Below are 11,101 nucleotides of genomic sequence, written 5' to 3' on the forward strand. Positions count from 1 at the left end.
AATTTCCAGATACTACAACTTCTGTATCATACAATCTATGCCTTTGATATAAGATAAAGGCTATAATGTTTCCCAGGCATGTGGTTTCATATTCATCTCATCACATCGAGAGTTCTTTCTTTTCTATTATCCTCTGATACAAAATAAATTAACAAGTTCAGTTGGACAAGCATGGCCTGAAGTTATCATTATTTCATAATGTTACTTTTTTCATGGATTTACACTTGAACATGCTTTTCTATCAGGATAAAGGTTGCCTACCAACATTCCCTTGCTTTTCTCGCTTTCATGTTTTAGGAGGACAACTTTTGTTTCAAAAATTTATTTTGGTGTCAGATAACTTCTTACATTACGCCAGGAGAAACCAAGTTGCTCTAAACACAGGAGCACCAAAGCACCCAAAATGTTGTTAAAAGGTAAATGAGATTAATTACTGATTTTAGAATGCTAGTGATTCCGGGGCGCCTGGGTGGCTCAGTGGGTTAAGCCACTGCCTTCGGTTCAGGTCATGATCTCAGGACCTGGGATTGAGTCCCACATTGGGCTCTCTGCTCAGCGGGGAGCCTGCTTCCCTCTCTCTCTCTCTCTCTCTGCCTGCCTCTCCATCTACTTGTGATCTCTCTCTGTCAAATAAATAAATAAAATCTTAAAAAAAAAAAGAATGCTAGTGATTCCGTTTTCCCCACTACAGAACAGGGCAGCCGTACTCAGCAAAGTCTTCAATTAACATTGACTTCTACTTAAAATAAAGCACAGATGTAGAAGAATTGTTTTAAAGAGTTGTTAAGCAACATGAAACATGCCAAGTTATAACTCCTGCGTTATCTAGGACCTACAATTAATTTTTAAAAATCAAAACACTTTTAAAAATAGCCTTGTATATTGAATTCCAGCATGGCGCTGCGTTTTCATACAGCCATTTCTGTAAAATGCAAGTTTATTTATAGATTGCAAGTGATTCAAAGATGTTACAATATAAAAGGAAATGATACTCTAGAGTGTTTGTTCAGGGCTGTTTGGGGCTCTCTTAGAATGTTCAACTTACTCAGAGGATTGCTTTTAATCTTCAGAAGCAAAAGGAATTTCATAAATTAAAATTGTTAGCCAGATGGAATTTCTTGATTAATTTTTTAGTGTTTGGTGTTAAACATAATAATGAAAGAAAGAGTGCTGAGAGTAAACCCAATTAACATTTCATAAAATTTATTGCTCTAGATGGCTTACGCTTTTATTTTTATGGTTTCCATCTACTGTCTTCCTGGACAACCTGACTCCCTGGAAAAACTGAGGATGGCCAACTTCCCTTCCTCCTTCCATTCCTTTCTTTTCTTCTTTATTCAACTTCCTTCTCCCATTTATTCTCCATGTATTCATTGAGTCCTTACAAACCTAGAGGCATCGTTCGAGCACTCATTTTGTCCTATTCTTTATGGATCCTGGTAGAAAGAATATTTTTAACAGTCCCTAGTTGCGGGTCACTGCTATTAGAATGGTACCACTCTTGTGGTACAAGAGACTCTTAATTCCATCTGCAATCATATACACTAACTTATAGTTTGATAAAAACTAATCTTTGTGACATTGAAAGCAAAGGTGGACATTCACCTTGTATTTTTTCTTTATAATTATTTTCAGCTTTACTGAGGTTTAATTAACAAAAATTATAAGATACTTAAAGTGTACAACATGAATATTTGATATATCATACACTGTGAAAGAATTTCCACAATTGAATTAATTAACACATCCCATCACCTTACCTATTTACCTTTTTTTTGGTGAGGACCTTTAAGTTCTATACTCTTAGCAAATTTCATTTATACAATACACCATGTTATGTGTTAGATCCTCAGATCTTATTAATTTTTTTAAAAGATTTTTATTTATTTATTTGACAGACGGAGATCACAAGTAGGCAGAGAGGCAGGAAGAGAGAGAGAAGGAAGCAGGCTCCCCTCTGAGCAGAGAGCCCGATGTGGGGCTCGATCCCAGGACCCTGAGATCATGACCCAAGCCAGAGGCAGAGGCTTTAACCCACTGAGCCACCCAGACGCCCCTTATTCATTTTTTTAAGAAAAAGATTTTATTTATTTATTAGACAGAGAGGGAGAGGGAGGGAGGGAGAGAGCACAAGGAGGAGGGACAGGCAGAGGGAGAAGAAGGCTCCCCGCTGAGCAGAGAGCCCAACACGGGGCTCAATCCCAGGACTCTGGGATCATGACCTGAGCCAAAGGCAGACACTTAACCCACTGAGCCACCCAGGTGCCCCAGATCTTATTCATGTTATAACTGAAAATTTGTACCCTTTTACCAACCTCTCCCAATTCCTCATCCCAACCCTAGCCCCTGGCAGTCCCTTTTCTATTCTCTGTGGGTATCAGTTCAACTTTTTGGGTTTTTTTAGATTCCACATATAAAGGATACCACACAGCATTTGTCTTTCTCTATCTGGCTTATTACACTTAGCATAATGCCCTCCAGTTTCGTCCATGTTGCTACAAATGGTGAGATTTCATTCATTCTTTTCTTTTTATGGTTGAATAATATTTCAGTGTGTGTGTGTGTGTGTGTGTGTGTGTGTGTGTGTGTGTATACATATACACACAAACCACATTTTCTTTATCTATTCATGGACACCTAAGTTGTTTCCATATCTGTCCTACTAAACTGGGATACATCTAAATAAGGACCATATCTTTCATGTTTCATGTCCTTTCAGTTCTCAGAACAATGCTAGCTGTACTGGCCACCATTAACCCACTGATTCTAGGAATTATTTCCCCTCCCCCCCCATACCATTTATATGACTATGTTAGGAATTGCCAAGCTGAGCTAGAACTCCATGCCAGGGCTGGATGCATCATTTGTGACATCCAGTGCAAAATTAAAATGTAGACTATGTTGTTAAAAAATTATTGAGAATTTCTAGATGGAAACAGCAGAGCATTAAGCAGAGCATGGGATCCTTGTAAGCACAGATCCCTGTGTCACTGCACAGGTTTTATGTCCATGATGCTGGGCCTGCTCTACAGACACACACACACACACACACACACACACACACACACACACACAGCTATGGTTTATTTGTCCTGGGGAAAGGGAATATCTGACCCATATAAGTTCAGTCAGGGCCCTTACCTGGTTTATTTGTTTGTGACAGAACGAAGAGAAATTTGTCCTAATTGGGTTAACACCGAGGACCTATCCATAGTCTTGTTTCCAGCCATACGAAGAAAGCCATTGGATATGTGGAACATGCAGCCCTTCATTCTACCTCAGACATGTGCAGGGAAATTTTGTACATAACCAAATATCATCTAAGGTCCGGATGGCCTGAGAGTGTCCCCTGCAGCCCTGCAACTTCCCATCCACTAGCCTTGAAGCTCAAGAGGCTGGATCATGTGACCTCTTGAGCATTTTTGAGATCTATAATTCTCTGAGTCTGTAATCAGATTCTATTAGACCGACTTCATCTATAACCAAAATGTGTAGAAATACAGAAAAGCTCCTGATTACTCGTTCTCCTCAGTCAAGGTTCATAGAACAGCCATTTGTTTAGAGCTTCACAGTGTAGTGACCACTGAGATAAAAAAAAAACCTTTCCCAGAAGGCTGGCCAGCAGCCAAGGCAATTTTTTTAGCAGGGTGATTCTGAGTGCTCCCTTCGGGGAAAATCACCTAGGTCTAAGCAAAAAAGACCTCATAGTCCAGGGAATGTCTGCCTCCACAGTTTCAGCCCCTTTCTCCTTTTCCCAGTAGCACAACTCTAAAGAATTTTCTTAAAGAGTATTCACAAAACACTAGTAAATGAATAAAGATTGGCTCCTGGCAGACCTCTTCACTGACGTTCTTCTGGGAGCCAGTTTTAAAGAGTATCTTGAGGGGCAGGCAGTCATCTTCCAAGGACTGGGGTTTGGGCTTTGGTTTTTCTGAGTTTTTTTCTATCACCCTATTAGTCAGACTCTTCAAGGAAAGAAACAATGATCAATATTAAATGAAGGCTGTGGGTGAATTCTGAATTGAACAGAGTCACTTCACAAACATAAGCACAGGGAATTACAGAACACTTAGCTGGGTTTACTGTGCTATCTCAATTATTTTAAGATGGAAATGTATATAGATGGAAATCTGTTCCAAGAAGAAACAAGTAATTTCTCAAATATCCCCAAAAGTAGGGCCCTGGGTGCAGGAAAGCTTACGGCAGAATACTATTTAAGCAAGTTGTCATTCTCAGGCAGACTTGGCTGTTTATGTCACCTTTTGTAAATTTGTAGGTGAAGATGCTAGATCCCAGCATGATAAAAACTCATATTTTCACAGTGTCTACCAAGATCTACACAAACATTTTTTCCCCTCTAATCATGGCTGGGTTAATATCTAGAGCCCTGCTTCTGTGCACTGCCTCAGAGGTGAGAAATTGATATGTGCCATAATGATGACTTGCTCCTACATTAATATTTTTAGTTCTTTCAATTGAATACAGTTTAGCTTTTTATCTCTTAAGTAAAAACAGAATAAAGCTAAGGTGAAACCTGTAGGACTGGAAGTGAATGCAAGCCTGCAAAGACAATCCCTCAGGGAAGGCTCTTCCACAAATGTCCAGAAGATTATGTCCATATGTCTTTCTGGAACCTTTGCCAAGATAGTCACAGGATCAAAATTACTTCTTCATGCCCATTATGCAGTGTCACATCTTACAGAGCCAAAGGAATAAATTCCAGACATGCAGAACACACATCCCTTCAGCCTCTCCCAGGCAAGCTGTCAACTCCAGCATTAATGCACAAATCAAAAAGGGCAGCCAGGGCCTTAAGACTTTTCCTGTTAAACGATTCCTCACTGTCTGCCTTCCTAACTCAGTGGAGTGAGAAACCCACAACCAAGCCCTTGTCCTTTACACTGCACTCTCCCGTGCAGGGATTCCTAGACTGGAAAAAAAATACAGTTAGATAGGGAGCAGGAAGAGAGGGAAGAGATCTAGTCAGGTGGAGGAGAAGTCATATATTCGAGAGCTCTCTAGTAAAGGACCTACCACAAAACTATTGACTGCCTGTCCTTGAACTGGCTAGAGAACGGGCTCCCACTGCTGCTCCCCTTCTCCTCAGCCTATTCCATTTCCCTTTCTCCCCACGGTCGGTCCTCCATAGCCGAATGCTTCTGAATGTTTTCGTTCTTAGAAACAGTATGATTCCTGTCAAACCACAGCTTCAACTTTTCAGAAAAGCTCTTGAGCTTTCATTTCTGCAACCAAGATCAGCCATCTGTCATGTACAGTGGCATTTCCAACTGACTGCTGGAAATCTCCACCTGGATGCCCTGCCTGCACCTTGAAAGCAACAGGTCCACCGTCTCAGCATCTCCCCTTTGAACGCAACCCTCCATCTCTGGACTTTTTTCTGTTAATAAAACCTGCTCTCTCAGCCACCCTGGCCACAAAGGTTGAAATTATATGTGAACCCTGCCACTTCTGTACTGTCACACGTGTTTGGTGACTGCCCAGTTTCTGGCATGGGTGGCTACACAGGGGTGATGGCTCCCATGGGACAAGAAGCAGCTGTGGGGGAGAGGATACCAAGTCCCGTTAGGGACACATTGAGTTTGAGATGTCAGTGAGACATCTAAGTGGATATATGCAGGGCTACTGGAAAATGCCAGTCTGAAAAACAAGAAGTTGGGGCTGAAAATATAAATTTGGGAGTCATTAGAAGGTAAATGGTGGTTAGGACTATGAAAGTGATGAAGTTACCTGAGACAGGACATATAGTATGGTTTCAACATTGTGTTTATATAGTCCTGAGAGCAGGCATGAAGTTTCTGGGTGCAAAAGGGTTTTTGCATTATGAAGAGGACCTCCAAAATTATGAATCTGGGAACCAATCATGAAGATTTTCTCATATTTTCCTCAGGATGTTTTATAGTTTTTGGTTTTACATGTAGGTCTATGATACATTTTAAGTCAATTTTTGGGTTCAGTGTAAGGGATGGATCAAAGTTCTTTTCTTTTTAAATGGATATTCAATTGTTCCAGCACCATTTGTAGAAAAGACTATAGTATTTCTACTAAATTGCCTTTGTACCATTGTGAAAAAATCAGTTGTGCATGTATATGTGGGTGTATTTCTGGATTCTCTAGTCTTTTCTATTGATTTATATGTTGATCTTTATACCAGTACAACATTGTACTATCATAGCTTTATAATAAAACTTGAAATTGCTTAGTGTCAGTTATACAACTTTGTTCTTCTTTTCCAAAGTTATTTTGCCTATTCTTTTTTTTTAAAAAAGATTTTATTTATTTGTCAGAGAGAGAGGGAGAGAGAGCGAGCACAGGCAGATAGAATGGCAGGCAGAGGCAGAGGGAGAAGCAGGCTCCCCGCCGAGCAAGGAGCCCGATGTGGGACTCGATCCCAGGACCCAGTATTTTGCCTTTAATATGTAATGATTTTTTTTTTCTGAGTTTAGAATTCTAGGTTGCAGTTGTTTTTTATTCCTTTACTTAATATGTTTTCCCAATGTCTTCTCACTTCCATTGTTTCTGATAAGAAATCAGCTGTATCCTTATTGTTCCTTGCTGCATATCTTTTTTTACCCCCTCTGGCTGGCTTTAAGATTTTTCTCTTTATCCTGGCTTTGAGCAATTTTATTTGATTGCTTTGCTCTAAAAATTTGTCCTGATATCTGTGGATTTATAAGTTTTACCAGATATGGAAAATTTTTAGCCATTTTCAACTTCAAATATCTTTTTGTCCATTTCCTCTTTTTCCACTTCTGTCCTTCAGGGGCTCCAATTTTATAATATTAGGCTTCTCAAAGAAGCGGCTTAGTGAAGGTCTTTTTATTTTTTTAATTTTCTTTTTATTTGGATAGTTCCTATTACTATACTATATCTTAAAATCACTAGTCTTTTTTTTTTTTTTTTTTTTTTTTGTAATGGTTCTATGCCATAAATTCCACCCAGGGTATTTTTCTTTCCAGATGCATCTTTGGCAATGAAGCCTATGAGGGAAGAGACATTATTCATCAGGTGGACATCAGGGTCCTAAAGAAGTTTTCCAAAATGGGTATTTGGCAATTCTCCCTTTATACATTTCGTGACCTTCCCCTCTTTCAATTCTAATTTTTATCCAAGGTTCACATACATGGTTTAATATACAAGCTAGATGCTTAAAGTATATGTGTTAGTTAGAATTAGTTTAAACTGCATTTAGTGGAAACCCAAGTGACAATGTCTTATATATACAAGATTTATTCTCATTTATTCTCTCATAGTAAAAGCTGTTTAGTGCTACATAGTCCACAGCTTGTTTGATAACTTTGGAAACATATTCTCTTTCTAGCTTTCTGCTTTGCTGTCCTCAGTCACAGTAAGCTCCAGGGTTTCACATCCACATTCCAGGCAGCAGAACACAACAACAACAACAACAACAACAACAACAACAATAATAGGAAGGATAAAAAGAATGTTATACTCGATAATTTCTGCTTACATTTCATTGGCTGGGATGAAGTCATATTGCTACATCTAGCTGCAAGAGTGATTGAGAAGCATGGCATTTTATTTGGGCATACCCACTCTCCTGAATAAAATTGGGATTCTATTACCAAGGAAAAAGGGGAGAATGGTAAGCAGCAATACTTCTATCATAGTTTCTTTCTTTCTTTTTTTTTTTTAAGATTTTATTTATTTATTTGACAGAAAGATCATAAGTAGGCAGAGAGGCAGGCAGAGAGAGAGGAGGAAGCAGGCTCTCTGCTCAGCAGAGAGCCTGATGTGGAGCTCAATTCCAGGACCCTGAGATCATGACCTGAGGTGAAGGCAGAGCTCACTGCACTGAGCCACCCAGGGGCCCCTCTGTCATAGTTTCTAAGAAGAGCTATAATTCTCTGTATCATCTTCCTTCTCATCCTGATTTCCAGTTCCTAGAGGCAACTGTTTTCAACTATTTTATCTGTTTCCCCTAACATTTACCTTCATACTCAGACAAAACAACAATATTGTGCTGCTAATTATTTTCTTGTTTTAAATACTGTCTATTTAAGGGCACCTGGTGGCTCAATTAGTTGAGTTTCTGACTCTTGGTTTTGACTTGGGTCATGAGTTTGGGGTCATAGGGTCACTCCCCTCCACCTGCATTGGTCTCTGCACTTGGTGCAGAGTCCGACTGGGGTTCTCTCACCCTGCCTCCTTCTGCTCCCACGCCCCCACGCAAGCTCTCTCTCTTTCTCTGTCTCTCTGAAATAAATAAATACATCTTTAAAAAATACTATTTATTTTACCAGGGAAAAAGGGGGAAAATTCCCCTCTTTTGTACACTTAATGCCTACACCACTTCGACTTCCCTTTACCCATTCTTCCAGCGTAATTATGTCATAATTTTATTCACTTTATACTCAATGTTTATATTGTTGGGGCCATGTTAATATGATTCAAAGCTGTGTTACACAGTATATTAAAGTTGCATATCCTTTTTAATTTTCACTGAATGATTTTTTTCCTCCTTTTTTTAATGCTTGCTCTTCTGATTGTTGCAGGTAGAGCTTGATGTCCTTTTAAAAAACATTTTATTTATTTATTTGAGAGAGAGAATGAGAGAGGGAGAGAGAGAGAGCACGAGAGGGGGGAGGGTCAGAGGGTGAAGCAGACTCCCTGCTGAGCAGGGAGCCCAATGTGGGACTCGAGGATCATGACCTGAGCTGAAGGCAGTCGCCTAACAAACTGAGCCACCCAGGCACCCCTCCTTTGCTTAGTTTTGAATGTCCCTAATTTATCTGTAGGCTTTCAAGTGTAACTTGTTTCTCAATACAGCCAAACATATATTTGTTTATCAATTTCATCTTTGTTTTAGAGATTTGCTTCTGGAACTCCCTGTTTCTTGTTGTTCTGATCTGGGCTGGTTGCTCCATAGTCCTAATACCCTATCGCCTTCCTGAACAAGCTTATTATTATCACTCTGGGGATTCCCTCCACCTCATGCTTGTGTTAGGTCTCTATTTCCTTGTTCCTGTGCCATGTCTTCTTTCTTCGTTTATTTCCTTGATTTGGTAGGGCACATTTTCTAGTAGTTTCTTGAGGAAGGACACATTGAGAGTGAATTCTTGAGATACATATCTGACAGCATCTTTGTTCTAACCTCACACTTGGTGGATAATTTGAATGGGTTTAAAATTCCAGGTTGGAAACAATTTCCCCCAGATTCTTTTTTTCTTTTTCACTTAGACTTTTTAAGACATTGTTCCATTCTCATTTTCAGTGTTACCTTTGAGAAGTTCTATGGCATTCTGCTTCTTAGTACTTTTATGTCACCTGTTTTTTTCTCTTTGGATGCTTTTTGGATCTTCTCTTTATTCCTAGTGTTCTGAAATGTTATAACAATGGCTCTGTATGTGGGTCTTTTTTCTTCTATATAGCTGGGCATTCCATTGACTATCAATCTGAAAATTTGTATCTTTCACTTATGGATAAATAATTTGAATTACTTTTCTAATAATCCCCCTCTGTTCTCTCTTCTCAGGGCTCATACTATTCAGATGTTGGGCCTCTTAGATTGATTTCTTCTCTCTCAATATCTTTGTTATTGTGAGTTTATTCTCTTTTAATTCATTTTCTGTCATTTTTATATAATCTTAGGAAATAATGGTAAATTCATGTGTCCAGTCCTCTCTATTTAACTGGAACTTTCCAACTGCTTTTCAGATATTTTTATTATGGGTAAGACAGCTTTTGTAAAAATCTGTATGGTCTCTCTGAGAGGATAGCCAGACTTCCTTTTGTTGGTTTGATTCTTCACCTATCAAACTTTGCTCCAGGATGTTTATACAAAGTAGAAACAAAGCCAAGTGAGTGAAAGTAGAATAGGACCATGCCCCGTGGGCATGTTATTCACTCTCTCGTAAGGTTTGTTCATTCCAGAAATGAGAGACAATGACGCCCACCTTTTATAGCTCAGGGTTGCTGTGATGATCAAATGAGGGCATGTAAATGAACATTATTGGAAAGATATATAGTGGTATATTAATGCGAAAGATTGTAGCTCTCAGAAAGGAACACAGAACCTCCTAATGAACACTTAATTAGAACTTGTGGTTGCTGTTTTTTTTTAAATGATTATTTTTTTTAAAGATTTTATTTATTTATTTGTCAGAGAGAGAGAGGGAGAGAGAGCGAGCACAGGCAGACAGAATGGCAGGCAGAGGCAGAGGGAGAAGCAGGCTCCCTGACGAGCAAGGAGCCTGATGTGGGACTCGATCCCAGGACGCTGGGATTATGACCTGAGCCGAAGGCAGCTGCTTAACCAACTGAGCCACCCAGGCGTCCCTGTTGTTGCTGTTTTTAACAGAGAAAACTAAATAGAGCAAGAATAGAAGAAGCAAGAGTCAGGTAAGATGCTAAGCAAGGTCACCGAGGAAGCTCTGGACAGTGGATGAAACAGAGACCTTTGAAACAGACAAACAGATAGAGAGACAGAGTTCATACCCTGATTTCAGAACTTATTTGGGCCATCCATAAGTGTCTTTGGGCACAAAATAGGAAGATAATGTCTACCTTGTAGTGTTGCTATATGAAATAGATTTATAGAGATAAAAATAAATATAAAGCTTCTGAGCATAGCTAGCATTTAATGAATGGTAGAAATTATCAGTGGTTAGGGGTTTGTTGATTCTGAGCTAGGCTGTCTGGGTTTTGTCTAATCTTTTCATCTATTAGTTGCATGATTTGGGGCAAATGACTTGACTTTTCTGGGTCTGGTCCTTATCTTTAAGATAGGAAAGTAATAGTAGCCACCATAGGTATAAATATTGAATAGGTTAGTCAATGGAAAATGTCTAGAGCCCTGGCACATAATCACCACTCAGTAAGTTTTAGGTATTATTATTATTGTTATTAGCTACTAAACAACAAAGCAACTGTTTCAACCATGCATCAAGTCATCATTTGGAGTCCAAATAAAGTCACAGATGTAATTTAATTTGTGTGCTAAAATAAATTTGCACATAATAAATAAATAGAGATTACTTGTCCTGGTACCAGGTGGCTCATTATCTAAAGGGCCTCCAGTCTTGTGTCCTTGGTCTCATAGGTCTTTAAGCCAGGGATGGCT

This window comes from Lutra lutra, chromosome 2 (assembly GCF_902655055.1).
Source record: "Lutra lutra chromosome 2, mLutLut1.2, whole genome shotgun sequence".
In the NCBI taxonomy this organism is placed as follows: domain Eukaryota; kingdom Metazoa; phylum Chordata; class Mammalia; order Carnivora; family Mustelidae; genus Lutra; species Lutra lutra.